Here is a 27,067-nt window from a genome sequence, read left to right on the forward strand (position 1 = left end):
ATAGTGCCCTCCCTTGACAGTAATCAAAGGTCTGTGTCGATGAATACCAATTCCCTTCTCAGAGAGGCTGAGACAACATGCTTGTTTTATGTCTGTTTCAATCCTCTGCAGGGGGGTAATAAAGCCCAAATGCTGAGAAACAGACCGTGTTCACATCCTTACCCAGTGAAGACTGAATTGAGGTGCACTTGTGTTAGGACAGGACTTTCATTCGGGAGACGCTGTTCATGTCCAGTGTGAAACCAAAAGACAGTGCTGAGTTCTTTTAAGTTTCTCATGTAGTGAAGTTACATAATGTACAAGCTTCAACTACTCCAATAACATAGGTACGTTTGTAACCAAATATTCAGAGCCAACTTGGTGATTTTAACCAAAACCACCCATTTTTAGTTAGCTTTAAACAGTAAAAAGACAAATCTTCAAATGTATGACAACGAACAACAATAGTAATGACAAAATCCATTTTGATTGTTTATTTTACACCATATAATTACATGTTCCAAATGTTGTGCTATTCAAAATTAATTTGGGGCTTTGTCTGTATGTCCACGTGTTTTTAATACACCACTATATGTGACTGGACCAAGTATTCCAGGGTAATAAATGAATAATTACATATATTATTTGACATTTTCTGATTCAGCAATCATATTCAACATGACTCTTACATCGCTGGAACACTTACACTCCATGCATATGCACACGTCTGTGTGTTAAAAACATGTGGACAAAGGCCATATGACACCGACCATGTAACTGCATAGACCCAGGTTTGAGTCAGGCAGGGAACCTTTGCTGTACATCAACCTCCTCTCTGGTCCCTCCTATGCTGCATGCCTCTCCTTTGTGTTAGCTAGTAAAGGCAAACATTCTTATTTATATAAAATACTTTATTCTGTTCTCAAACATGCATGTAACATTGCTGATTTGCTGACTATCTTGTCTCATGCTGCAGACATTACATTACATTATATGACATCCACTGCAAGTCTAGTATGGGTCCAACTCTATGAGGCAAAGCCACCTCCTCAGGAGGTGTGTATGTGGCCCAGTGGTTTGGTTAAAGCACTGGGCTGGATTGTATATCTACTCTGGCTACAGGCAGTCTACCTCCACTACAAACCAAAAACATGGACACTGGGATTGCGACAGAAGTTCCTGCAAAGGTTTTTTTTTTTTTTTTTTTTCTCCCAACAATACCAGGGAGTTCAAAGCAAAACGAGTGGCAGAGCAAATATCCCATATCCCCGGTTCCCCAGCCTGAGCCTTTAGCTTGAGGCAACAGCAGTGCTGAGTGCTGGGGAACTGGAGAGCTTTATCGATTTGGACGTTCCTTAAAGGTTACACCGTCTCACATCTGCCTTCCCTGCAGACAAACAGAAAGAGAGACAGAGAGACTTCCAGGAGGGCCTGCCATGAAGCATCACAAGCGGGAGTATTTTGGAGGTATCTTTTAATTTCATGCACGACAGCTCTCACATTTGTTTCCCTCCCTTTCCCGTTCGCCTCTTTTCTCCTTCCTCTAATGTTCCCTTTCCGCCGCCCCCACCCACACCCCCCCACCCCCCTTTCCCCTTCTTTCCATCTCCAGGGTTTGCATTCAAATGACGTTGCATCCTGAGCCATCCGGATGGGACCGAGGCACGGAAACAATGTTAATTTTGAACCTTCCTTTCTAAGTACGAGTGAGGCACTTTGGCCTTATGTAAGCAATTTATTCTGCAGTGCTGATACAGCTGAGCGATGCGATGCAGCTCATACAAAGAAATTACAAGCCTTTTGAAACTTGGGCTCACCTGATTTATATGTATTAAATGTCAATGGCCACGTATAAATGGTACATCCTGTCCTCATTATGCGGACGTTAATAACCTTCTCTTAGTTATGGTCTATCCTGCGTTGTATCCTCAGAAGCCTGCGGGTGAGAAGAAAGCCGACAGATATGTGAGAGGGTACACAGCAAGCTGCAGAGCTGGAGACGGGGGAGGAGGGGGGAGGTGTGTGTGTGTGTGTGTGTGTGTGTGTGTGTGTGTGTGTGTGTGTGTGTGTGTGTGTGTGTGTGTGTGTGAAATGTGATTACAGGGAAAAAAACAAGGTAATTAAGCGTAGCGAATTTGGCTCGAAATCCAAGTCAAACCTTTTGACCTGGAGGACTGCCAAATCAGCCTCAATTCACTCTTTCTCAGTCGAGCAGGCGGGCTGAGGAGGTGACCAGGGGGTTATGGCGAGGCATAAGGAGTTGGACCTCGAGGGGGAATACTTGACCCCTGACCCTGCGATTCAGAGAACGACGGGCCACTCAACAGCCTAGAGCTGCTTCCAAAGTGTCATTCTCGCAAACTGGGGAAGAGAGGAAAGTGGAGGTGACGTTCCGCTGAGAGAGCTCGGATTCCTGTCGCTCTTGTGTGGTGGAGAGCTCTGTCACTGGACCCCTGTTAGCAGAGCTCGTTAAGAGACTTAATTAGTCCAATATGGCTCCACTGATTGCTCCACACAGGGTTGTGATCCAGTTCCACTTCCCCTATGTGTTTTAAAGCCAGTACAAGGCCCCTGATAGGTACCCTTTTTTCCCCTTTTAGGTGGCCTTTATGTTTTTTCTGTCAAGCTTGCATTAAAGGACCTCCCTCCTCTGTCTGCCTATCAAATTTTGCTCAAGGACCCCTTCAGCTATGCCTGTCAGATTTTATTTTGAATGTCACAGCGGCGCCCTGGGTTAAATGCTTCAACGGATCCAGGATCCCAACAATCTGCTTGTCACATGAAGCCGCAACTCGCATGTGGTTCGTCTTTATCACCTCCTCTGCGAGCCATGGAGGCAGATAGCAGGGGCTGTGATTAGATAAACCACGCAGTCACAGCGCTGCAGCGGTAATCCCACAGCTCATCTTGCCCCGGTGTTCCATCTGCCGTGCATCCCGCAGGTCAATCTCAGGCCGCTTTGTGCCCGCTTCTCCTTTGCTTTCCTCTGCCGCTGGATGCTGCCGCTTTGTAATAAAGCAGCTACACCGCAGTGCGAGCCCTCGCAGCCGCAGCGTTGGCTTTGGGGGTAATTGCATTGGAGTTCTCAGAACGCTCCAATTCCCTTAATTATTAACGAGTGTTATTGTAAATTATGGATTATTAGCTCCCCCTCACGACACCAAGCGGCCGGGGCGCCGCCTCATGATGCCGGCAAATGGCAGGAACAGGTGAGGGGAACAAAAACCGACAGGGTAATGAGCTGGAAGAGGAGAGATAAATGAGGACAAAAAGTACACCATGGTAAAGTATGGAGAAGCAAGGTAAAAGGAAAGGAGGGTTTTGGATTGGAGCTGGGTGCAGGAGTGTGAGGCAAGCTGCCTAGGCAGCCCAACTCCATTTAATCATTCAGCTGTTCCACTGCGCGCTGCCTATCCTAACTGACAGCTGAGCCTGCTACGAAATTACAGACAAATCACTCGTCTGATTTTTCATTTAGATGCAGTTAATATGAGAGAGACTTACCAGAATGGGGATGCGATGCTTGCTTGTTTTTTTTTTTTTTTTTTAATTTTACTGCCAATGCCCCCGTCTACATCTTTTGATGTGGAGATTCAGGGGGCTGGATGTGGGACTAATTGAGTGGGTCAATTGTAATACAAGACGGCATGCGGCCCTCGTCATTAAATCATTACAAAACATTGAATATGGATTTGTGTCATTTAATTCACAAGAGGAGGGATGCTTGCAGAGATGCTAATTGAATACAGTTCACGCTGATTGCGGAGTCCATAAAGAGAAATGATGGCTTTGTTTGGCGTCTGTTTGCACGGTTGTTAATTGAGTTATCTGAGTTTTGCATCTTTGTCTAATCATCCAGAGTTTAGTTCAGCATCTGGTATATTCTGCTATAATGTAAAATCTTTTCATGGGCCTTAAGTCCACTTCTCAGCTATCATTTCATCCATCCTGGTAAAACGGAGGTGCGATGTTTGATCACTTTTAGCAAAGTCAATTTTGTTTCTACCATGAGAATATTACTCTGATGATTAAACTTTTAAGAGTAGGAGTTTAAGAAAAATTTGAATCATCAAACGTGCTTTTAACCCCTTACACTTATTAGAGGGATAAATTGTAACAATATTCACAGAGTGTAGTTGTATATATAGGAGCAGTGACACACACATCAATGAGAATGTATTGCCTCTGTTTGATAAGACTCTGTTTCACAGTAATAACATAATGCTGCTTTTCACTTCCAACTTGTGAAAGAAATACTAAAAATTCCCTACCTTGATTCTTCAGTATGAAGGTGTAGTATTTGTTGTAGAATTCACATTCAGAAAAGAAAAGTTGTTCCAAAGTGGGACTGACCTGCTGAGGTGACAGAAACTGGTGTGATTGTAAATGGTTAAAAGTGTATTTCAGTGTACTAACCTGCAGAAGTTAGACAAAAACAAGTTGGAAATGAAGATGCAACAACTCACTTCAAATTGGTGGAGTTTAAAGTGACACAATGAGCAGAAGTAAGGCAGAATACAGCTGGAAGTTCCTGGAAATGCCCAGACATGACGAGTTATTTATTAAATACATTGCAAAATAGTATAATGTTATTTCTAAAACATTTTGAATGTAATTATGATAATTGGGGGGGGCAAAAGACATTCCACATAAGTTACTTAGTAATTACCATCTACTTACCATGAAATGTGCAATCAATCAATCAATCAATCAATCAATCAATCAATCAATCAATCAATCTTTATTTATATGGCGCTTTTCATACAGAAAAAGTACCTCAAAGTGCCTCACAGAAATAAACAAACAACAGCAGAAAAATAGAAACAGCAAAATAAAGTTAGGAGAAGATAATTAAAAGTGCAGACCTGTGAAGTGTTACTCTCCCCTCTAAGTATCTTTACACTGGCTGCCAGGTTGCTTTAGAGTTTTAAGATCCCACTCACTCCTGCGAGGGTACAGCATGCTGTTGTCTTCTAAAGCTGTCGACAGTGTCATGTCCTGCTGGCTCTTACTGTGTCATTATTGTTGACTATATGGACTTTTCCCATATGCGACCTTGGCATTCTGCGTCTTCTGATTTGGACACACAGTGTTCCCAATGCAATCTGTGCTGCAATGTCCTGTTCTTTACATGACATGTTCCAGTTTTCTAAGTAAAACCTGCATGATAAAAACTTGTATAACATGCAGGTCAGTATATTATGATTCATGTTTTCCTCTTATGGTCCTGATCAGGGAACACTACACGCCCCGATTGCAATAATGAACAGACAGCTGAAGAGTTACTGTGAATCAGGTTTGTCCCTTCCAAAGATGTACGTTCTCTAACCTTCAGCCTATTATATTCTTTTATATATATATATATATATATATATATATATATATATATATATATATATATATATATATATATATATATATATATATTTGTCCATATTGAAGTGTGTTTTGTCTCATGTTTTATTCACTAAATGTACATGCCTTTATCTGCTCTCTGAGGCATTTTGATATCGATGAATATAATTATATACGCATGCGTCTGTATGGGAACATTTTTAAAGATTTAGTTGATTAAAAAAATGTTATTAATCATTTGTGAAGCTAAAAGCAGACCTGAAAAATCTGCAGAGGTCGTTTATACTGAGGCCAAATGGCGAGGATCGCGGGAGGAGATTTAATTGCAGGTAATATGCAGGTAGAACATTAAAGCAGACGTGTTTTATCAGTAACTGGAGTGAAACTGTGGAATTCTCTGGACTATGACTTCAACTGAAGAGTTTATTCAAAAGAGCAATGATAACACTATTAAGATGACTGTTACTGATGCATCTGAGTGTGTTCTGCTGGATTTGTACATGTTTTTAGATTAAAAAAGGCAAACAAAAAAAGGGAAGGCCATTCGTGTCTACAGTGTGTTGTGATTTCATAAATAAAGGGGCAGGTATTATACGTAATTAAGTTTCCTGTACAGTGGGTAAAAGTGTATCACTGGTCTTGTATAGCTGTTTTAGAGATCATACACTGAAATGAGCAAAATAAACTGAATATAAATGAAAAGAATGAAGGCTTCATTAGTTTTGTATTTGCCTTTTGTAATAAGCATTGTAATTGCTGGCTTTTCTAAGTGATTTAGTTCTCGTACCGCTCTTCACTGAAGCCCGCAGCAGAATTTATCGAGGCTGGTCGGCTTTAGGCGTCATCATAATATCTTCGCAGCTATTGTCAACTAATAAGACATAGACGTTCAGACTGGTTGTAGGAAGAGACAAAACCTGAAGTGAAAATATATGGAAAGGGTCATAAAAATGCGGTGAGAGCTGAAGCGAGGATAAGAATCCGCTTGAAACACAGGTACAGAAGTATAATTTTCCGGATGAGATTAGGAATCTGAAATAATATTAGCCGCGGCGCTCGTTTTGCACATTCCTGTCTATCTCGGAGCCTTTGTCTCCCAGCCTCATTAGCAGCATGGTTTTATATCTTATTACATCAGCTCCTTATTGATGAGAATCAAAGGCAAATCTGTACCCCTGCTTTCTCTTTCATGTTTGTCCCCTTCGTCCCACTTCTCCCTTTTCCCCCTACCCCTGATTCCCCCCTTCTCTCTTCCCTCTGCCTCTGCAAAGGATGGTAAGAATTTTAATGACAGCTGAGAGGATTTCAGAGATTTAATACGAAACTGCGACTGCCACTCAAAGGACCTGGGATTATTCTGCAGAGAAAAAAAATAAATAAATTGGGGGAAGGAGACTGGGAGGAGTGCGATTTAGGTACAGGAGGAGAAAGAGAGAGAAATCCTGGTTTTGTTCAAACACAAAACGCCAACAGTTTTTGCGTTTAATAGCCGTGCAGGCTCGACTCCAGGAGGCAGCCACTCACACACACACACACACACACACACACACACACACACACACACACACACACACACACTCACACACAGTCTACGGCACACATGCAGCGCACAGTGGAGGTCTGCAGCCAGCAGATCCAGTAGGTTATAGTGTTTCTGATGAGGTAGACCTAATGTGCGATACATCCACTGGTTTGCTTTGGGAGATGTGTGTATATTATACGTAAAATGTACATTATTCCCCCCCCAGTGGACGGCAACCCTTCCTAAATGCTACAATTAGTGAATGTAGACTGGATTGAGCCTGACAGCCTGTACGTCCTGTTCATTAGGCTGAAACAGTCAGCCTCCCGTGGAGAGTTATGTTTAGCGTCAACAGCAACAAGCACACACACTGTGATTATTACCATGGAGACCTATGCTATGGACCAACTAGCACAACAGCACATGGTGGAAACTGCCACTGAAAATGATGATAAACGAGAGGCACGGGGACAAAACTCCTTAAAATGTTGCATGTTGCAATTTGGTGAAGCAGATTTAAAAAGACGAATGTTGGTGTACGAGGGGATGATGAGGTGGAAGTGTGTGTGCCTCTCAGCTGCCGGACCGTTGGAGGGTCATTCAGCCTGAATACTGAGCTGTGTGTTTGCATGAGTGAGGCTGGAGCCGGGCTCACACACAGAGTGCTACTCCCACCTACTGGACAAACAAGGAACAGAAACACACCCACACAGAGTGCATGTTCTCTGTGTCTGTGTCCGAACATGTGTGTGTCAAGCTTAGAATGAAAGAGAATTTTTTTTAAAAAAAAGGCTTTTATATTTGACAGAGGCTATTGCTACCTTGTACCAAGGCTTTTAAAGAGAAATCCAGAAGTCTATCCCAAAATGATGAAGTATGTGTGGTTGACCAGAGCTGTGTGGTAGGAAGAGCAGAGGGGATTCATATTACATCTCAAAAACTTCTTTCTTGAAGTAAATACACATGCTCGTGCGGCAGAAAGTGCTCAGGTTGCGCAGGTTTGGAGAAGCTCGGCGCGCAATACAGAACATGGCAGCACGCCAAGCTAATGTAGCCTGAACCGGAGAGGGCGACGCCTGGCTGTAGCGTGCTAAAGCTAAAGCTAGGTCGAAGAGGGCTGACTTGGCTTATGATCAAAAAACTAGCGAGGTGACAACTTTGCTAACAGCAAAACATCAACAACACGAGACATACGACTGATATTACTCACCAACAGGCAACCAGCAAGTTCAGCTCTCCTTTTCTCATGCAGTCTTTTTTATAGCAAAGCTGTCACCAGCAACAACTGAAAAAAGGCAGTCTGGGACCCTGGTGTCTCACCTCTTGGTCTGTGGTCGCTCTCTTTATATCCGTTTCCCCCATCGGCGTCCTCTTCACCTCTGTCACGATGTCAGTAGAAACTGCTTGTGGCCTGCTCGAACGGCTCTGTTTCTGGTTCCCATTCCAGCAGCGCACCTGAAAACCTCCTCCGCCTGGCAGTCCGAAGCTGCTGTGATAGCAGTCCGAGCACAGATGTGTTCCGGCCCCGCTCTATGCAGAGTCAGCTAAGCAGAGCTAACTTGCAGCTACGCTACGCAGCAGCTACAGGTTGCTTTCAGGAAACTCTGTAAATCACAGTGAGTTGAGGCAGAACGGCTAGAGGACATCAGAGGGAACACCAGAAACATCACTGTGATGCTACCCTCCCACTGATGTTACTTAGTGCAGACACAAGTGATGGATGAGACAGAGACAACGTTTACTCTGTTACAAGTCACTAAAATGATGAACGATGAAGCTGTTATTTTAACATGTAACATAATGTTGCTGTAAAGCCTCAGTATGCCTGAAACAGACTGGTTTATACAGTGTCGTCTGAGGTGCTTCTACCTGCTCTGATTGGCCACACTTAAAGCTGGAGCTTTTTAAAAGCCAGCCAACATGGCCTCCCGGCTGAATCCTGCTTCCCTGATGTCTTTCCAAGAACTCTGTCTTTGTAGTCTCAATGCAGGGAATTGTACAACTGAGCATAACAGTGCATGCATTCATGTGTGTGTTGCACTCAGTTGTACAGTGAGTAGTTGTGTGAAGAGTGATAAATGAGAGTTTACATAGGAGAGAAGTTTAAAACCCGACTGATGGCTGTGTGTTTGTTGCTTTTAGGACACATTAACTGTAGGATGCAGTCCTCTGACTCTGCTGTTGGAAAAGGGTGTTTCAGATGTTGGTAGATCACCTCATCTTCTTATTCAACACTGCTCAAAAGTATCAAACAAGTGGTAACAGTATTTTATTTTAGCTGTTTATGGAATCAATTTGATGTTTACACAGAGTGACACATTCGAAAACCCAAAACTCAATACTCCATGGATATTATCGTGCCTTCAGAATCAAATATTCTGCATGTACTGGGCATTTTTCCGAAACAATTTCCCCAAATTCAGCCTGACGTACGTTGTCAGGTGTCTCTGGTCATTTCAGGATTTCAATTAGTGTTCAAAATAAAAGTTTGAGCAGTTAATTGATGTTTGGTTACACAGCACGAGTCTGTAAAGGCCAGCCCATCCCTGGGCAGCCCCTTGTGAAACTGTGGTATTTTACTGGTCATTTGTTTTTGTGAGGGAATAATCTACTGTATGTGTTGTGCTAACTATGTAGCATACCAGATGTAATCAATCGCCTGTTATTATCTCTGCCCTGACACATGAAGTCATAACTGGTCTATGTTTGAATATACCTGATTAAAGCAGCATTATGAATCCAAGCTTTCTGTAACAGCTTGTCTGATCCAATGCGACGTAACGTGCTGCATGTGACGTAATGTAGGTGCCAACTACAAACAGAACTCATGACACCACAGCAATGTGATGTGTTAAAAACCTGTATGTTGAAGTAAACATGCATGTAATGCTGTGAACCCTCTCACTGAGGTTACAAACAAGTGACAGAGACACTGCTGACATCGCTTTAAATTATTATTTTTTTAAAATGCTATTCTCTTCACATTGACTTCCTCTTTGGGGGCTTCAGAGTGCCTGAAGAACATTTTCAACTTCAAAGGCAAGGGAAGGATCTCAGGATTAAGTGCATGGGAAAAACCGGGCTGAGCGCTCCATATTATTTTGTCATTTCACATCATGGACCAAACACATGGACAGATTAATGTTAGTTTTCTCTACAGTATAAGACTCGAGTAATCATTTGGCTGAAGAAAGATTTGACATGAGCTGCAGCAGTAATGATGGTGGTGGAGGGAAAGGCAACAGAGATACCATCACTTACTGAAATATGTCTGACTGTGTAAGTATGTGACTGTGTGTGTGTGTGTGTGTGTGTGTGTGTGTGTGTGTGTGTATGTGTTATCAAGTCAGCTGTGCTCATTGATTGTAACAGTCAAATTATATATAGAGATATAGCCTACAGTGGTGTCCAAAAGTCTGAGACCAATAGTCAATTCTGCATTTGTTTTGAACTTTTTTTTGTACAATTCAAATGATAATATCCGTGTAACAGTTTGATGGAAATTTAAATCTTTGTAAAATGTCGGCACATTTTCTGAATGTCTTAGTGTTTGGTTTGTCCTCCTTGAGTTGTAATGACAGTGTGCAGTGTTGGTGTAACCTGCTCACTCATGTCAATCATGCTTGGTTTTCTCATACCCTGTAAGTATTGAAGGGAGTTGAGATCAGGTGACTGTGGATGAAAGTCCATGACAGTCAGGACTCCTTGGTAGCAGTTCTGCAGGATGAATCCTTTTTCCCCTTTGGTTCCCCTCGTTAGATCTGGTTTAGAAGCTACTCGTTGCCCTCTGAGACAACTGGTGACTGGAGTCTTGTGTTGTTTATTTAGGAAATTCTGTATCTGTGATCAAGTAGCTCTTCTACCTCTCGATGAACTAAACTTGATGAATTGATCTTCTGACAGTGTGCTCACTTACACTCTGCCTGACGTGCTTGGGATACAATTGTCTAGACATGATTTGACACTGGAAAAGGCCCTCTACTGAATTGTGTGATAATAGTATAATAGTAGTATAGTATAAGATGTGGTTTCTGACTTTTCCTCAATCTCCCGGGCATTGCCAGCAGTCAGATGTGTCCTTCAGCTTAATTCCAGCCAGTGCATTCTGTTGATTATTTTCAAAATCAATTTTTTCTGAATTTATGTGGATCATTTGTGTGTTCTTGAATTCATTCAGAGTATTAATGTGAAACTTCTCTTCTGTAACGGGAGATGATACAAAAGTTAATGTTACTATGTGGTAAGGCAATAGTGGGGCTCAGCAAACTCTCAAGTTTTTTTTTTTTTTTCACAAATGTTCCAAACACTAATAAACACTGAATACAAATGTAATAAATGTTTTTTTTTTTTTCTTTTTCTTTCTTGTTTATAAAGCAGCAATTTGCAGCATTTTTTTCTCATTTCACGACAGGGAGGCTCTTTCCTGGGAAATCTTTTTTTAAATAACCACATTACATGATCAAGTACTACTCAGTGGATGCATAAGCGTTGGCAAGGTCTAACCAAACGCCTGCCAGATCTCCTTTGTTCTCCCATCTTCGATCAGCCAATCAACCTGCCTATATGGTCTTTGCATCCTGGAATGCCTGGGACCCGCCCCTTCTGCACTGCAGCGTTAATATATGCATTCATCAGGAGGCTCCCTGTCAGGTGGCTAGCAAGGATCTTGACAAAGACTATACCCTCCACACTGAGTAGGGACATGATGTGGATCTCATGATGCCGCTTGCATTTTCCTCCTTTGGTATTCAGACTCCTTTAGCATGTCTTCACTGCTAGGCTACAGCCCTGGCGCTGATCTAGTATGTGTTGCTATGATGATGTTACACTCTTCGTGCTGTGCACTGACTCTCCAGTTGTCACCACACTATTTGTGGCTGTCATCCAGCCTTTCCAAAAAGTCACTAGCATGGCCAGAATTGGCAAGTTTCTCAAACACCATGTGGTGCAACCTGAACACATCCACAGTGGCGAACCTGGTCCAGAGTGCTCTCATGCAAACATGTTGTTCGCAGTGCCCCACACTCAGGTAGAGAGGGCAGAAAGGCAAAGAGGATATGACTGATCACAAATGAGTTTAAAGTAACGTCCTTAATCTGCAGCTTGCTCCGAATTACCATAGATAATTATTGGCATTAATTCCATAATTAAAACAACATAAATAGATACATTCTCCTTCATACTGTTCAGTATAAATAACATAAGTGGGCAAAGCCTTTCAACGCGAGTCCCCCAGCAAACATAGTGGATAGTAAGCTAACTTTACTTATGTTAATGTCTGCAGAGTGGTGCAAGAAATTAAAACTAACAACACCAACTAACAACTAATTAACCTTTGCATGTCAAGCTTTTTATCAAAAGTACAAGTGATGAAATCTGTCCACCAAGAGTCTTAGAACGAGCTTGTGGCAATCAGAATATAACAAAGTGGGGCTGTGATGTTTTACAGTGTATAATTGCTTGTCAACATCATGTTACTTCATGAGAAAACAAGGCATCACTATAGTTGCTATAGCAGACCTCTCAGCATGGTGTAGGGACATGCCAGCACACTGCAGTGCTAATGTTAGTATACCACATGGACACTTCGAACGAGTTCCAGCCATTTAGCCTGAGCATCACTCCAGCAGAGTAGGCCTATGTTGCCATGGCAACCATATCCCAGCAAGAGGGATGAAAGGATGAAGGGGGGAGAGAGGGATGGAGTGAGAGTGAAGTGTGAGAAAGAGTGACAGTGGTAGGGAGTGAGAGGGAGGAAGATAAGGAAGGCAGAGCAGGCGGCAGAGAAAGAAAGAAGGGGCAGTGGACAGACATGGAAGCAGACAGAGGTTTACAGTGACAAAAGCCTTTAAAAAAAAGGGTTCAATTCAGCAAAGACCACAGGCTTCTTGTTGACTGGTATATTTTCTGGAATTCTCAAAACAAAACAACAAACAAAAAAAAAAACAAAACCTAAAGCTGTTTCCATCGTTCAGACGTGAACCAATATTCTGGAATTTTGCCAGATCCTAGGGGGCCTCGAGCTCTCCTGACCAGACAGAGTGCTGCCCCAAGAAAACTCTAGTCGACCAACATTCAATTATCAATAATGTTCTTTACACAAATGCCGCCGAACTTGTCCAATTCCTTTTCCTTCTCAGTAACCCACACAAATAATTTAATCATTTTTATACAACACATACTAGTCTCAATATCACAGTCATGGTTACCCGCTACAGTCTACAGTCACAAACTTTTATATCAGTCTGCATGGTTTTGTAGCAAATTGTCTGATTCAGATGTTCAAAAACATGCATGGTTTGAAATAAAACCAATCTACCTGCATTTTTTTTTTTTTTTTAAATTTGATCATTTGTTGAGGTAACATTTAGAAATGAAGCAATGCCTTCTGGGAATTTTAAGACTGAATCGAGTGGACCGCACTTGTGTGCTTGTTGGAAGTTGACTGAGATTAAGCTAGCAAAAAAGTGAGTCGAGGCATCAAGAGACACAAGAGGAGAGTGGAGACAAGAGAGAGAAATCAAAGAGAGCGCTGCTGGCTGATGGTGAAAAAATGCCGCACACTGACTGATTTGTTTTTAAAATCAAGTGCAGCTTCAGCTAGCACTAGCACTAATACTGCTAGCACTAATGCTGGCGACATAGCTGAGCCAACACACCTGGGAGAAAGACACGACAGAGAGGAATATGAGCCAGAGCAGGAACAAAACGAGGAAGATGAAGAGGTAGACATGGATAACTGCATGACGGTAAGACATGTTTTTATCATGGCTCTGATGATTTATTGATTTGTTTTATGCATTGGGGTTGTACGTTGTTCTGATGCAGGTGTTTATAGCGTGGGAATTTACGTCCGCCATCACTGGGGCTATCAACAAATGCGTGATCTTTACGTGCGTCAAAAGTTGCTCCCCGCGCACTGGCGGGCCGCTGGTGGGCGAAAGGGCCGTTTTATGTTCCCAGTCTGTCACAAACTAAAAGTGTTCATGTTTGGCCAGTTTTTGTTTACCTCCATCATTCAATGTATATTAAGGCTTAAACTTTGGCCACGTTGTGTGGCAGCCAGCCACTAGCTGTCCGCTGGGCTTCACCTCAGCTAATTCCAGTTCGGATGTCCCCTCTCAGCCGTGTTTGTCATGTTGATGTCTTTTGGAGCATTTTGCACACTAATGTTGGACAAATAATACGGCTTGCTGTGCGTTTAATTGGACGAGCAGACCTGAGTGGAGGGACAGACACCGGTGTTTTTGGATTAATAAGCGATACTGCAAGCGTCAAACCTTTGGAATTAAATAGGTGGATGTATTGTAACTCTTGCTTCTCAACCTGTCGGCTGTAATGAGCCATGGAGGAACAGTAAAATCCACTGTAATGCACTGAAATTCTCTCGTAATTGACTGCTCAATGGAGGAGAAATCTGCTTTACTTTATGAATATAAAGAGAGGGAACGGTAGAAAGAAAAAACACTGCAAGCATTTTTTTTTTAAAGATCTTTAGAGGCCTGTAAAAATGTCCCAAAATATGAAAGTCACAAGTTGCCAAATCTGCTTAGTTGTATGGCATGTTTTGAACGAAGGTTGGCACATGTCTTCAGCACAGCTGGACAGCTGCATGAGCAAATTGTTGCATTACCTGACATGTATGGAGGTGAGCACTTACAGTACAGTCCTTTCACTCACTCACTCACTCCATGGGTTATATGACATGTCCATACTTTTGTGCACTTATGTGCGTTTATGCTCTGACATTTTCAGTTAATGATATTCAGGGTAGGAATTAGGCTTTTACATAATAATTTAGTTACAATGCACAGGATAAATATGGCAAATGGACTTGCATTTCTACAGCCCTTTTCCCTTCTACAGACTGCTCAAAACAAATTCACAAGCACAGATTTATACACTGATGGCGGAGGCTGCCAAACAAAGTTCCAGCTGCTCATCAGGAGCATTTGGGGTTCAGTATCTTGCTCAAGGACACTTCAGTGTGCAGCAAGGGGGAACCGGGATTCGAACTAGCAACCTCCCAACCTTCGTCCAGGCACAGACGACCCGCTATGCCTCCTGAGCTACAGCCGCCCCTTACTGCAGTAATGCTGTCTGTTATCGCCTACACCCAAAATGTCCCGTGCCAGGTTTAACTCAAGGTTCAGTGTGATGAAAGAGTGTGTCAGGGCAAAAACTATGTTCACTGTATGTATGTATGTATGTATGTACGTGTGTATGTCTCTTTTAGGTCACTGTGCTGCTGAACAGTTTTCAATAGCAACATGATCAGATTCATACTTAATGCCGCTCCATCATGTGTCAGAAGCTTTGCAGACAGGAAATAAGTGTCCAGTGGTTATTATCATAATGTCTGAGTGATACCTAATTTATCCTTGTTTTATAGATCATGAGAAATGCCTCAATATTCTGTAAGAGCCATAATATTCTACACACAGAGCCACAGCTGATATACTCAGCAGTGGTTGTATTGTGTGAGCCATACAGATTAATACAGTCAATGCTCTGTGGACAGCCCTTACCAGCCCAACATACAGAAAATGTGAGTCCCATCTCCACTGACTGTCAGACTAGCTCAGTATTGTTAAGGTTATTCAGTTACAACTACATTAATATTGGAAAAAGACAGTGATCGAGGTGCACTAATGCTGTTACAGTTATCCATAGCATTAAAAGAAAAATATTTGTTTGGCTCCATGCCGGCGACAGCTTTATTCAAGATGCATTAGGTGCAGGATGTTGTGGTGGTGACGGGTCTCGGTAAAGATGTGGGCATGCAGTCTCTGATTTTATGTTGCTTAGCCAGTGGGAGTTCCGCAGGAGCTCCCTCCTTCTCCTCTCTGGGATGGTGTTGGATGGTTGTCTCAAAGTCAGCTGTTTTTAATACAAAACATGCACTTTATTCTCCAGTGCTGATTCATTTATTTCTGTCACGGGCAAAACGTGCTTCAGCAACAAAGCTGAAACTTCAATAGCTTCTATATTGAAAAGGTCAAAGGTCAAGTTCACTGCAGTCCTTTTTCACACACAAGCTGCTCCTGATACTGCATGATGTACATACATCTCTTGATGAAAGGCCGGCCATTTGTTTATCCCATCTTAATACCTTTGTTGTTAGCCTTCGTTCTTCATTTCAAATAGCCTATTTGATAGCAGGGCTGTCAGTATCTTCCAGCGGGCCTGATGGTTTTCCAAACCAGGAACCTCACTAAATTTAACTTTTTGCATATGTGTGCAGACACAGAATGTATCTTGTGACACTGTTTTGGACTGATCCACAGAGAGAATTATTTCAAAGGCCTGAAAACCCCAGCAGGCTGCCACACACAAGCTTGGAGGATGTTTGAAAACTCATAACCTTCACATTCTTACTTTTACCAGTGATTCCTCCCAAAAGCTCTATCTGCTAATTCTGCAAAAACCTTTATGTCATGACTCCTGTTTGTGTTGTCCTTGTATCTGGTTTTTGATTCATGTCCTTTTTTTCTATGTCTTGTTGTGTTCTGTGTCATGTGTTTGATTTTCCATGCCCTCATGTGTCCTTTAAGTTTCTCCTATGTTCTCCCCTCTGGCTCCCTCTGTCTGTTGTCTTGTTCCCTCCTGGTCTGTTCCTCTGTGCTCCTCCCCCTCATTATCTCACCTGGCTTCCTTCCTCCTCTCTCCTCACCTGTGCCTCATCATGTCATTAGTGTCTGTGTACTTAGTCTCTGTGTTCCCCTCACTCCTTGTCTGGTCATTGTATTCTGTTTGCTGTTCTCTGTTTCATGATCCATGCTCCTGATCCATGCTCCTGTCCATGCGCTTCTGTCCCGTTTTGGTATGTCTTGGTTTTGAGTTTTTCCATGTTTAAGTTGAACTTTGAATTTTTGTTTGAACTTTGTCTAGCTGTTTTCTTTTGCTACTTTGTTTCGTTCTTGGTTGTCACTTTGTTTTTTTGCCCTGTTTTGGTCTGTTTTGTTTTTGTAATCAGCTTTTAATAAAGCTCGCTTTTTGTTCATCCCCATCTCTGCCTCACGTGTCTACTGCGTTTGGGTCCACCTTTTCCCTTCCATAGTTTTCCCTTTTACCCCGACCTGACACTTTACACTTTTCATTGAATTCATATATGCTTTTCAAAATAAAACCTAGATATTTATATCGATCTACGTTGTACTTACTAGTTAATTATGTGAGCTATGTTTATACCACTCATTAAGGAAGGAAAGCATTTGTTGCAGTTTTTTTGTCAGATCAGTAGACTTATACAAAAATGCATCACCCTTTTTCACCTGTGATTAAGTTAAGAACCAATTTGTCTAACCAGTGCAGTGACATTTGCCCAGGGCCACACTGCAATAATCTGCCCCTTAACAACACACGAGAAAGCTTCAAAGCAGCCAAAGCAGTCGTATGGTCATAAACATTCTGTTTTACAGTTCTTTCAAATTGCTAAAACACAATTTTGCAAACGAGGCTGGTTGTATCAAAATACTTAACACAATATATATAACACATATATCCTGCAAAATGAAGCACTGCAACCAAAACTACGTATAGCATTATCAAAATCAAACTTTTGCACCCAATAGCACACACTTTATTGGTATTACCAGATTTTTGTCTAACCAACTACACACTGTTGGGCATAATGAAAGGCACGCTCATCTTTAGTATGCTTTGCCATAATACTGTACTAAAATAGTTGAAATCGTAGAGAATTCTTCAGATAGTTCACATGCACAGAAATATTTGCAGATACACACACAGGCTGTTGAAACATTTGTATTTTTTATTTTTATTTTTCACCAAACAAGTCAGTGCAGCATATGCACATCAGATGTATTTACATTAGAGTGAACAAAAATGTGCTCACAAAACAGTACACTGAAAAAGAATATTGCAGAAAAAAAAGCGACGATGCGAGAGGCTGCACTCTCTCTTTTAGGTCAATGCCTCTTTAATTTTATGGTGTCCTTGGGTCTTCATGGTGGGTTTTTGGTATTGTGTTAAATATAGACTTAGATAACATACCGTAGGTGTAGGTGGTGAGTATAACCATGTTTTGAATAACTCAAAGTACACAATAATTTGGACAATTTTAATATCTCATTTGTTATATTTTCCATTCCAGTTGCATTGCCCTGGTTTTGTTTTATTGACTGCCATTTGAGCATCACTTGAGATACCTGTTAAGGTCCTCATTTATACAGTGTTCCCCCATTGATATTAAGCTTTCTGATACATACCTCGTCAGATTGACCTGTACCTGTTACAGGAGAGGAGAGGGCGAACATCTTTATGTTGTTGATCAGCTGTTAGCCTCAACGATCAGCTGTTAGCATAGCAACGCTAACTTATAAGCAGACGAACTCGATGCTCTGCGGGCTGTCCATCACTGCTCCGCTGGTCCTCCCTCCACCAGAACCACTGGGTTGTTCATCAGCCTGGCTCCGCTGTCACTCTCCTCTGCTGTTGTGGTCTCCCCCGGCTTGCGGCGATGTTGGATGGTCGCTGCTCCGTCATTGCTGGTGGGGTCTTCAGGTGTTGGTTTTCAGATGCTGTTCCCTGCAGTGCTGGCGGCGGTGCTGGCGGCGATGTGGCTGTTCCCTCTGTGCTGACTGACAGGCGCTCCATTTATTCTTTGTTTTTTTGTTTTCATATACCTTTGTTCCACTTTTTTAAGTGTCCATGGGTACCCTGAAAGGTGCTATATAAATTGAAGCTATTATTATTATTATTATCATTATTATTATTATTATTATTATTATTATTATTATTATTATTATTATTATTATTATTATTATTATCCCTTACGCTGGGGAGAACACTCCAAGGCACAGAATGGAAGGCAGTCACTCTACCACCAGTAAGGGTGAGGTTCTCTCAGCTGGGGCAGCCCATTTAGTTCTCTTTTTTGGACTCACCGATCAGGTGGAGAAACAATATGCTGAGTGAATGAACTGTATAATACGCGGAGACCTCTGCATAGATGATAAGATATCTGAGTAGAGTAGCATGTGTCACTCAGCTACCCATTGATGCTTCACCCATCTGCTATTGAAGAAAATACCTCACTACAAGATTTGTTCACCAACTTATCTTTATGTTTTTTGTTTTTTTTTAAATTTTTTTTTGGGAGGGGGGGATTGATTTGATTTGATTTTCTATAAATTTGAACTTCTTGAACTTATCAGTCTCAGTGTTGTATACCGCTCAGCCATATCATTTTGTAACCTCATTAATTCCACGTGTCCCGTCTCTCAGCTCTTGCATTGCAATGTGATGGATCTGTCATATTGTCATCTTCTGTTCAAAAAGAAAATCACTGATCACCAAAAAGAAAATCAGCAGCAGGTAACAAGGCACACTACAAACACCTCTAGACTCCCTGTCATGGACTTACTAGTGCCCTGAAGGGATACTCATTCTGCTGCTGTTGTTATGTATTAGACTAGTACTCTGATCTTTTTCTGCTCTTCTCTGCTAGGGAGACTCAGTTCAACTCCTTCCTCCTCCAGTTTGCTCCTTCCCTTCCTCTTTTCTTTCTCCAGCTGCCATTCTTTCCTCAGGCCTTATCTATTGTTGCTGTTCCTGACAGCGTCTGTCTTCATCCTGCAAACACATGTTCCTCCGTATGTGCTTGCTGTCCTTATCCCTGTGTCCACATCAGACTGGCTGCTTTTATTGCCGCTAACGGAAGTATGGGGGAACAATTTTGGTCAGTGGAGGTTAGGGAAGACTGCCCAGTCCGCCTGTCTTTCCCAAAGATAACCAAACCATGACCATTTGGTCTGACATTTAGTCCAAAAGTCACATTATGTGAATTGTCAGCAAGCTTTTCCCCAGCATTTCCCCAAAATCCTAAGATTTGACTCAAAATATGAACCGTGATCAGTTTCAAAACTTCAACATGATAAAAGTTTTTCATCAGGCAAAACTGCTGACCACCTGAACAAAATAAGTAAACCTAACTTTAGCTAAGTAAAAGATTTAGCTGAGAACAATACAACGAAATAGTAACAATATATTTAACCACTGACCCAGTATAAGCCTCATCCTGACCCCAAGCCTAACCCTACACAATCTGATATTACAATCCAGTCATGACATGCAAGATATCTGCGATCCCAGCATTATCACTGCATACCTGCAAATCAAAATTGTACATAACAGTATATGTTATTTCCTTTCAACAAGAAACTACAGTACACTGAGCAAATAACCCTCTTATTTCTGGCTATTCTCTTTACTCTGTATGAATGCTAGTGTCAACAGGCAGGCTGCTTTAGAAATTGAAAACTTCTGCAGGAGCTGCACTGCCATCCTATGCCAAACCTCCAGTCATATCTGGTACATAATGGGTTGCCTCCAACTGTATTCAGCCCATAACTCTTTAATCCATGGTGAGTTAATACACTTTCCACCACTACACTGATTTGTCCAATTTTGTTGGTCAGTGAAGAATGAGGCAACCAGTAATGGATTTTATATGACTATAACTGTGCTCTCATTGATATTAGATCCAGTACTGGAGGATTACACTATTAGTCTATGGCGATGAGATCTCTCTTGTCCTCAGGAGGTTTATTAGCAAGGGGAAGGGTTATAGAGAGAGTGAATTAAATAAAGTGCAGGGAATTGGTACGTATAGTTGTCAGTGATTCCCACCAATAACCACAGTGGTGCAATAAGGCCATCCTGTTTGAGCTCTAATAAGATTGTGTGCATTTGGCCTTGATAAAGTCTCGCTGTCATGTCTCCCAGTCTGTCAGCCGGAGCTGTGACTGGCTGGACCACAGTGAAGTGGCAGCACTGGGGAAATGAACCTCTCTGTGTGCCTCAGGAAATTTGATTCTAACCCAGAGACAGCATATTATTTTTGATTATATTCATATTTGCGATGATATCATCTGTCTTTATAGAGGGAGGAGAGAGATCTCTATAGATGTGTGCGCATGGAAATCAAATATCCTTAGAAAGAGAGGAAGATGAGAAAATGGGGGTATTTTAACTGATGCCTTTACTCAGTAAAGCATAATGTAGGAATTAGACTTCTGCAAAGATATCTCTGAGTCTATGCAAAGAAGGGTGGGTAACTTAACCTTGGAGACCCTGTTTAAATTAATTCCCACTGTATTAAAACACAGAACATAAAGTCCTTTGATCGTAAGTTTGAGATAGTTTTTCTCCACCCGGTTTCCACTGGTAAATCTGTAATTGCCTCAGCTAATTGTTAATCTTACCTATATTTGATAATCTTGTGGATGCTGTTATATTGTGTTGTGAGTGACATCCTAAACACCATGAAATCATTGATTATTATATTTCAAACATTTGCATTTTTTTTTCTTTTATAAACAAATGAAACAACCAAAGAGTAGTGCATATGAAAACAGGCCCTGTCTGTTTTCATATGCACTATGATTTGTTGTTTCGTCGTTAGCAAAAAACAATATTGACCTTGAAGTTGAAAAAGGAGCCTCATACAAGAAACAATACTCAGATAAAAAGCTGGAAAGGTCACGTGCGATATCGCGGAGCATTCCACCTTAACTCTCCTCCAGGTTACGTCACATTCAGAGATCGATACTTCTCAGCTCCTGTGACGGCTGCGAACGGAGGAAACATCTACTAATGTGAGTTGTTCAAAAACTTTTTGGTAAACTCTGTGTACACAAACAATGTTCTCAATGCTGTGTTCATGTGTAGAGACGCTGGTGATACTACGAAAGTTTCATGTTGTGTCGAGCCTTACTGTTTTACTGTTCGATAGTTGGACTGTGTTATTTGTCTTGTTTCTGTGTCTGCTGGCGTGTGATTTTAGTGTTCTGTATCTCCTTCGTGAAGGCAGCAAGGAGAACAGGCTATTGTGGGGGTGATTTGGGTTCTTGATGACCCTTTGGGACTTCTTGAGGCACCTCTAGCCATAAGATTCCTGCAGGCTGGGCAGCTCAAAACCGGAGATGTGCTGAGCTGTTTGGACCACCCTCATCACCACCTTGTGATCCTTGCTGGTATATGATGAAGCTGCCTGTCAGCAGGCTCTCGATGGTGCAGAAATCCCTAAGGATTTTGGGGTCACAGGCCAAATTTCTATGGGTGCCTGAGACAAGAGAGGTGCTGTTGGGCTGTTTTAATGATGGCGATAATGTGGCCAACCCATGTCAGGTCCTAATGGACGTTAACTCCCAGGTACTTGAAGCTGTACATCCTCTCTACCCCAGTGCCGTTAATGGTTATTTGGAAGTTTGTGATGGAGTGAATCAAATCAGATCAATTTATATTTATATAACCCACAATCACATTGCCTCAGTGGGTTTGCAATCCGTACCATAAGCGACATCTTCCTTCCTTAGACCACGATTGGAGTGGAGGAAAACCTGCCATATAGTGAATGTCCCGGAAAACCCACTGAAGCTGTGTCCGAGCTGGAACAGGTGCAGGGCAGACATTTCTCTTTTTTGCTGGTCAGACATAGGAAGCCTGAAGAAAAGCAAGGATGGAATACTTTCACAGGCTCAGTAATCCTACAGTATCCACCTACACCAACGACAAGCTGGTTGACGAAATTATATGATAATATTTAAGCAGCAAAAACAGTGCTCTCTTGTGATCTGGTGGATTTTGTGCCATTATGCAGCTCATATATAAATTGTTTGTTGACACTGTGCATTATAGAGACGATGGACCTGCTAATGGCACAATCACTCAACCACTCAGCAGCCCACCTCCCACACAAGCACACGCAAAGGCAATCTGTTGATAAAAGATGGGTGACCGTTGGCTTTTCTGTAGCATTTCTCTTTAAAGGCTTCCCTGTAATTTTCCTTACTAAGCTGACTGCCAGAGCCCATGCTTTTCAACTCAGACCTCAAATTGTTTTAAAGCATAATGATACACAGTTAATTACTGTACGTGATATAAATCACAGAAGCCATACATTATCATACATAAGGAACTATGTATGTCAGTCATACACTGACATACACTAAATTTCATCTCTAATGTCCCAAAGTGGGAGGAGCCTGAGATCAAATGTTCAGGACACTTTGTTAAGTTTTACAAGAAGGGCAATAAAAAAGTATCCTCACTGAGAATGTCGCAAACAAGCCAAACATGGGCAAGAAGGCTCTACAACGGGTGATTAAAACCCCCCAGAACATCACAGGTACCCATCCAGAGAGCATCAGAGATATTTGTAGAGTGAGATCTTTGGACATAGCCCAAAGGATACTTAAAGACTGCACGCCACCAGACTACAGAGCAGCTTAATTCCTCAAGTTGTAAGACTCCTGGGGCCCACTGTACCAACAGGGCTTATGCCTGGCCTTAAGCGGCCCAGTCTGTGACCCTAAGGATGGCGCTGTTAAATGTTTGATCCCTCATGAATAAGTCCTTTATTTTCTAAATGATTCATTCAACTCTAAATCCTTGGATTTCCTGTTTTCTGACAGAGGAACGACGAATACGGCCCTTAATAGAGCACCATCTGCTGGGCTATACTTTTTGAATAATCCCATGACCACAGGCTGGGATGGTGGACGTGCAGTGGTTTTAAGGACTGTTATCACTTTCTCCTTCTTCAAAATGCAGATAAGTAAAGTTGGTCTTTTAAATCTGTTTTATTGCATTTCAATCTATCGACTTATGCATCTATCAACGTACTTTTATGGCTGATTTTAGTAAATCTTTATCCATTGTTGGACAGTGTTATTATGGCTGGGGAGTTTAATATTCATGTTAATGATGTCTCCTGCACCTTTGCTTCTGATTCTATCATTTATTTTAATTTCATTCAACATGTGTCTGGCCATAGTCATATTAGGGGTCATACTTTAGACCTTGATTTTACACTTTAAAACTTAAATCGTATTACCTCGGAGGACCTCCATGTTACGGACCACCAAGTTCATTTCCCATCTTTACAATCACTCAGCTGATAAGTTTTGAAAATCTGTTCCAAGGACAGTGTTTTCATCTCACAGTGATGTTGATAGTCTGATCCACTCCATTATCTCATGCTGCTCTGACATATTACACAAAAATAGCTGATAAGAAAATAAGTTCTTATTAAGACTTGTTCTCTCTGTCAATTCATCCCCCTGGTTAAATGACCCCATTTGTTGCTTCAGGCATAAATGTCGGAAGGCAGAGCGACAGTCGAAGTCAACTATGCTCCAGTTACATCGTATGCATTCTAAAGACATCATATTTCAATCCAGTAACATGGTTAAGGATGCAAGGTCTCTTATCTCTTCCAGTAAACACAGCCCAAGAGTCCTGTTCGACACAATTGCAAACGTTGTCGCTCCTGCCCCTCGTGATGTTCCCATCTTTTCAAACACAGACTGTAATCAATTCCCCAGAATTTTCATGAAGATTTGACATATCAGTACCAGCTTCATGCTCTTTTTCTCACTCCTATTTCTGCCTGTCCAAGGCGGCCATAAGTTTTGAACTTCATTTCACTAATTACTATGCAAGACCTCATTGATCATGTGGGCAACATGAAACCCTCCTGAAGTCCTGTTGATGTTTTGCCAAAATCGTTTTCTTAAAATGTACTGGGTGCCATCGGTCCAAGTCTGACCCATATCATAAATACTTTCCTTGAATCCAGTTGTGTCCAAGCTTATTTTCAACAGGCCTCTCAAAAACAAATCTCCAGCAATCACTTCCCTAAATCTACAGACCAATATCAAAGTTGCCTTTTGCTGCAGAGATTCTGGATAAGTATTTACCAAGCAGCTCACAGGAGTTTTGATGAAACATGATATTTTAGATAAATTCCAAAGAAGCAATCAATAGAAACAGCTCTACGTTGAGTAGCCAGTGATATAATAATGTCCTCTGATCATGCTGAATGTACTGCTTTGGTTTTGTGAGATCTTAGTGCAGCTTTCAATAACGTGGAACAGAACCGAAAACAGAACTCCAGTCAGTCAGATAGATATGTTTCAGTTTCACTTGGTCCATACATGTCTGATGCTGCTGGTTTGTCCTGTGGTGTTTCTCAGGGCTCTGTCTTGAGGCCTATACTATTTGGGCAACATATACGTCCCTCAAATAATGTTATAGGCAATTTTAAAGGTATTCCATTGCTATGCTGATGACATCCACCTATATGATGCTTTTAGACCTGATAATAATGATGAAAAACAATGAAAATCACATCAAATCATTAATTGGCATGTTTTTTGTTTTTTTTGTTTTTTTTCCATCAGACAAACATTCTAAACACAGTCTAAGTTAGAAATGATAACCCACATTTTTATATAATCCTGATACTACTATTGTGATTCTCCTTTCACTTGCCTCAACAAGTCATCCCTAGACCACCCTCAATAAGTCCAGAACATTGCTACAAGGCTGCGGACCAGGTCCAGCAGATTGACTCAGATTAAGCCAATTTCATACTCTTTATATTGGTTTCTTGTTAATTTCAGTACTCATTTCAAAGTTCTAAAGCACCTGCCTATAATACTGAGCTGCTCCATCCCTACCTACCCAATCACATACATCCTCTGACCAAGGCTGGCTGTGCCCTGCCCTCATCTAAAACAAGAGTTGACCATGTTTTTGAAGTAGTGGCCCCTAAACTCTGAAATGCTCTTCCTATAGAACTTATGCTGTGCAGTCTGCGTTGATGCTTTTAAAAAGCAACTGAAGACTATTCAAATTGACTCTTGTCTCAACTGCTGCTATCTAGTGTTGTAATCTGTATGCTTTTATTTATTTTATTTTCCTCCCTTTCCTTGTTTTTATGGTTTGGTTGTTATCTTACTTGTGGAGCACCTTGCAATTGTGCTGTAAAGGTTTAAATGAGTCTGTTGGTATGTGTAGCTGCCTGGCAGTCAGAATTTTCTAGTTGTGGTGGTTATACAGCTCCATATTTTTTCAGTGAAACATCTTAGTTTTAAGAATCAGCAGCCCTTTATTGTGGGGTTAGGGTTAGATTTTTGCGTTTGTTGGTTATTTAATCATGTGAAGCAAAATTGTTGTTCTGTGCATATTGTCTATGTAAAAAACCTGTATTATCCATCTTTTTAAACACTTTCTGCCTTGATTAAGTCACTGTGAAGTCTGAAACCAATTGAAATGTTTAAACCAATATGCCTGACCAGAAAAAAAGTCTTTTAATAAAAGTCAGTTTCTTTGCTTTTCTTGTGGGTGGCTGACTTTTCACAGCTGTTAGTGTTTTGTACTTATGATTCAACCAGGAGTTTTATCTTCAAACAAAATAAGAGCTCCAACAACAATATGACTTACCTCAGATTGGCTATGCAGAAAATGAAGGACTTGAGTGATGAAGCTGAAGCTTGTCAGAAACAGTACTGCACATCATTAGATCCACTTTTGTTGTCACAAAGTCCATAGGTAGGATGAGATTAAGCTTTTTTTAATCCATTTTTTAGTGAATATCTTAGACCTGCATTTTTTCTATTGAAAGAGATAACACAGCTCCGCAAGTATACCATTTTGAGGGGAAAAATAAGACTTAACAGTAACTGGTTCCCTGAAAGATGATAATGGATTCCACTCTTTCTATATATGTATATAATAAGGTGCTAAGAAAAGTTAGAGAGTAACAAAAAGTGGCGTAACACAGCTTTTTTTTTTTTTTTCAGGGAACCAATCATATATTAGATCAGTTGAGACTTGTCAGTCATCTCCCTGGCAACCAAGAAAATGGAGGACAAGCTTGTGTCTGTCCATCCTGAGCTTTATCAGATGGAAACTCTCATAACAGAGACAGAAAAGACCATATGTGGGAGCAGATTGTCTGTACACTGAATGTTGATGGTGAGTGTTCGTTATTAGCTATGTGGTCAGCCCTCTATTGCTATAGCATTAGCAACTGTTACTCAAAACCAGCATGGTGTGTTTTAGTCTTGCAGCGCATAAGCACATCAGCCCAGCACCTCTGAGAGGATCAGTCAGTGTTTTTCAGCTCCAAAAAAAGCAGAGACTCAATTATAAAACATCTGTCACATTGTTTTCACTACACAAGTTAAAAACCTGAACGAAATGAGTTTGTACACTTTCTTAAGCTTCACAAACAGAAAATAAATATACAGTATTTATATGCATATATACATAAACATGAGTTGTACTTTTTTTAAATTTGTGCCTACATGTATGGTTGGGTATGGGTAAACGTAAACAGCAGCAACAAGACCTTGATGATAATGTGATCATCATCTTCACATTAAGCCTTAAACTTTA

At 41.3% G+C, this 27,067-nt stretch overlaps 2 long non-coding RNA genes across 4 annotated transcripts; one reads left to right on the plus strand and one right to left on the minus strand.

Moving 5' to 3' along the window:
- Positions 1-546: 546 nt before the first annotated feature.
- LOC119006958 lies at positions 547-4,511 on the minus strand. Its single transcript, XR_005070965.1, has 4 exons — positions 4,446-4,511; positions 4,251-4,335; positions 1,797-1,915; positions 547-1,366 (listed from the first exon to the last, which is right to left on the minus strand). It is a non-coding gene; the product is annotated as an uncharacterized LOC119006958 (long non-coding RNA).
- An 8,093-nt stretch (positions 4,512-12,604) lies between these two features.
- Positions 12,605-20,977, plus strand: LOC119006902. Of its 3 annotated transcripts, XR_005070925.1 has the most exons (4): positions 12,605-13,605; positions 19,106-19,195; positions 20,108-20,244; positions 20,764-20,977. It is a non-coding gene; the product is annotated as an uncharacterized LOC119006902 (long non-coding RNA). The 3 variants fall into 3 exon arrangements; XR_005070924.1 differs by lacking the exon at positions 20,764-20,977 and having other exon boundaries at positions 20,108-20,661; XR_005070926.1 differs by lacking the exons at positions 19,106-19,195; positions 20,108-20,244; positions 20,764-20,977 and adding an exon at positions 15,249-15,764.
- Positions 20,978-27,067: the final 6,090 nt, after the last annotated feature.

This window comes from Acanthopagrus latus, chromosome 18, assembly GCF_904848185.1.
Source record: "Acanthopagrus latus isolate v.2019 chromosome 18, fAcaLat1.1, whole genome shotgun sequence".
NCBI lineage: Eukaryota > Metazoa > Chordata > Actinopteri > Spariformes > Sparidae > Acanthopagrus > Acanthopagrus latus.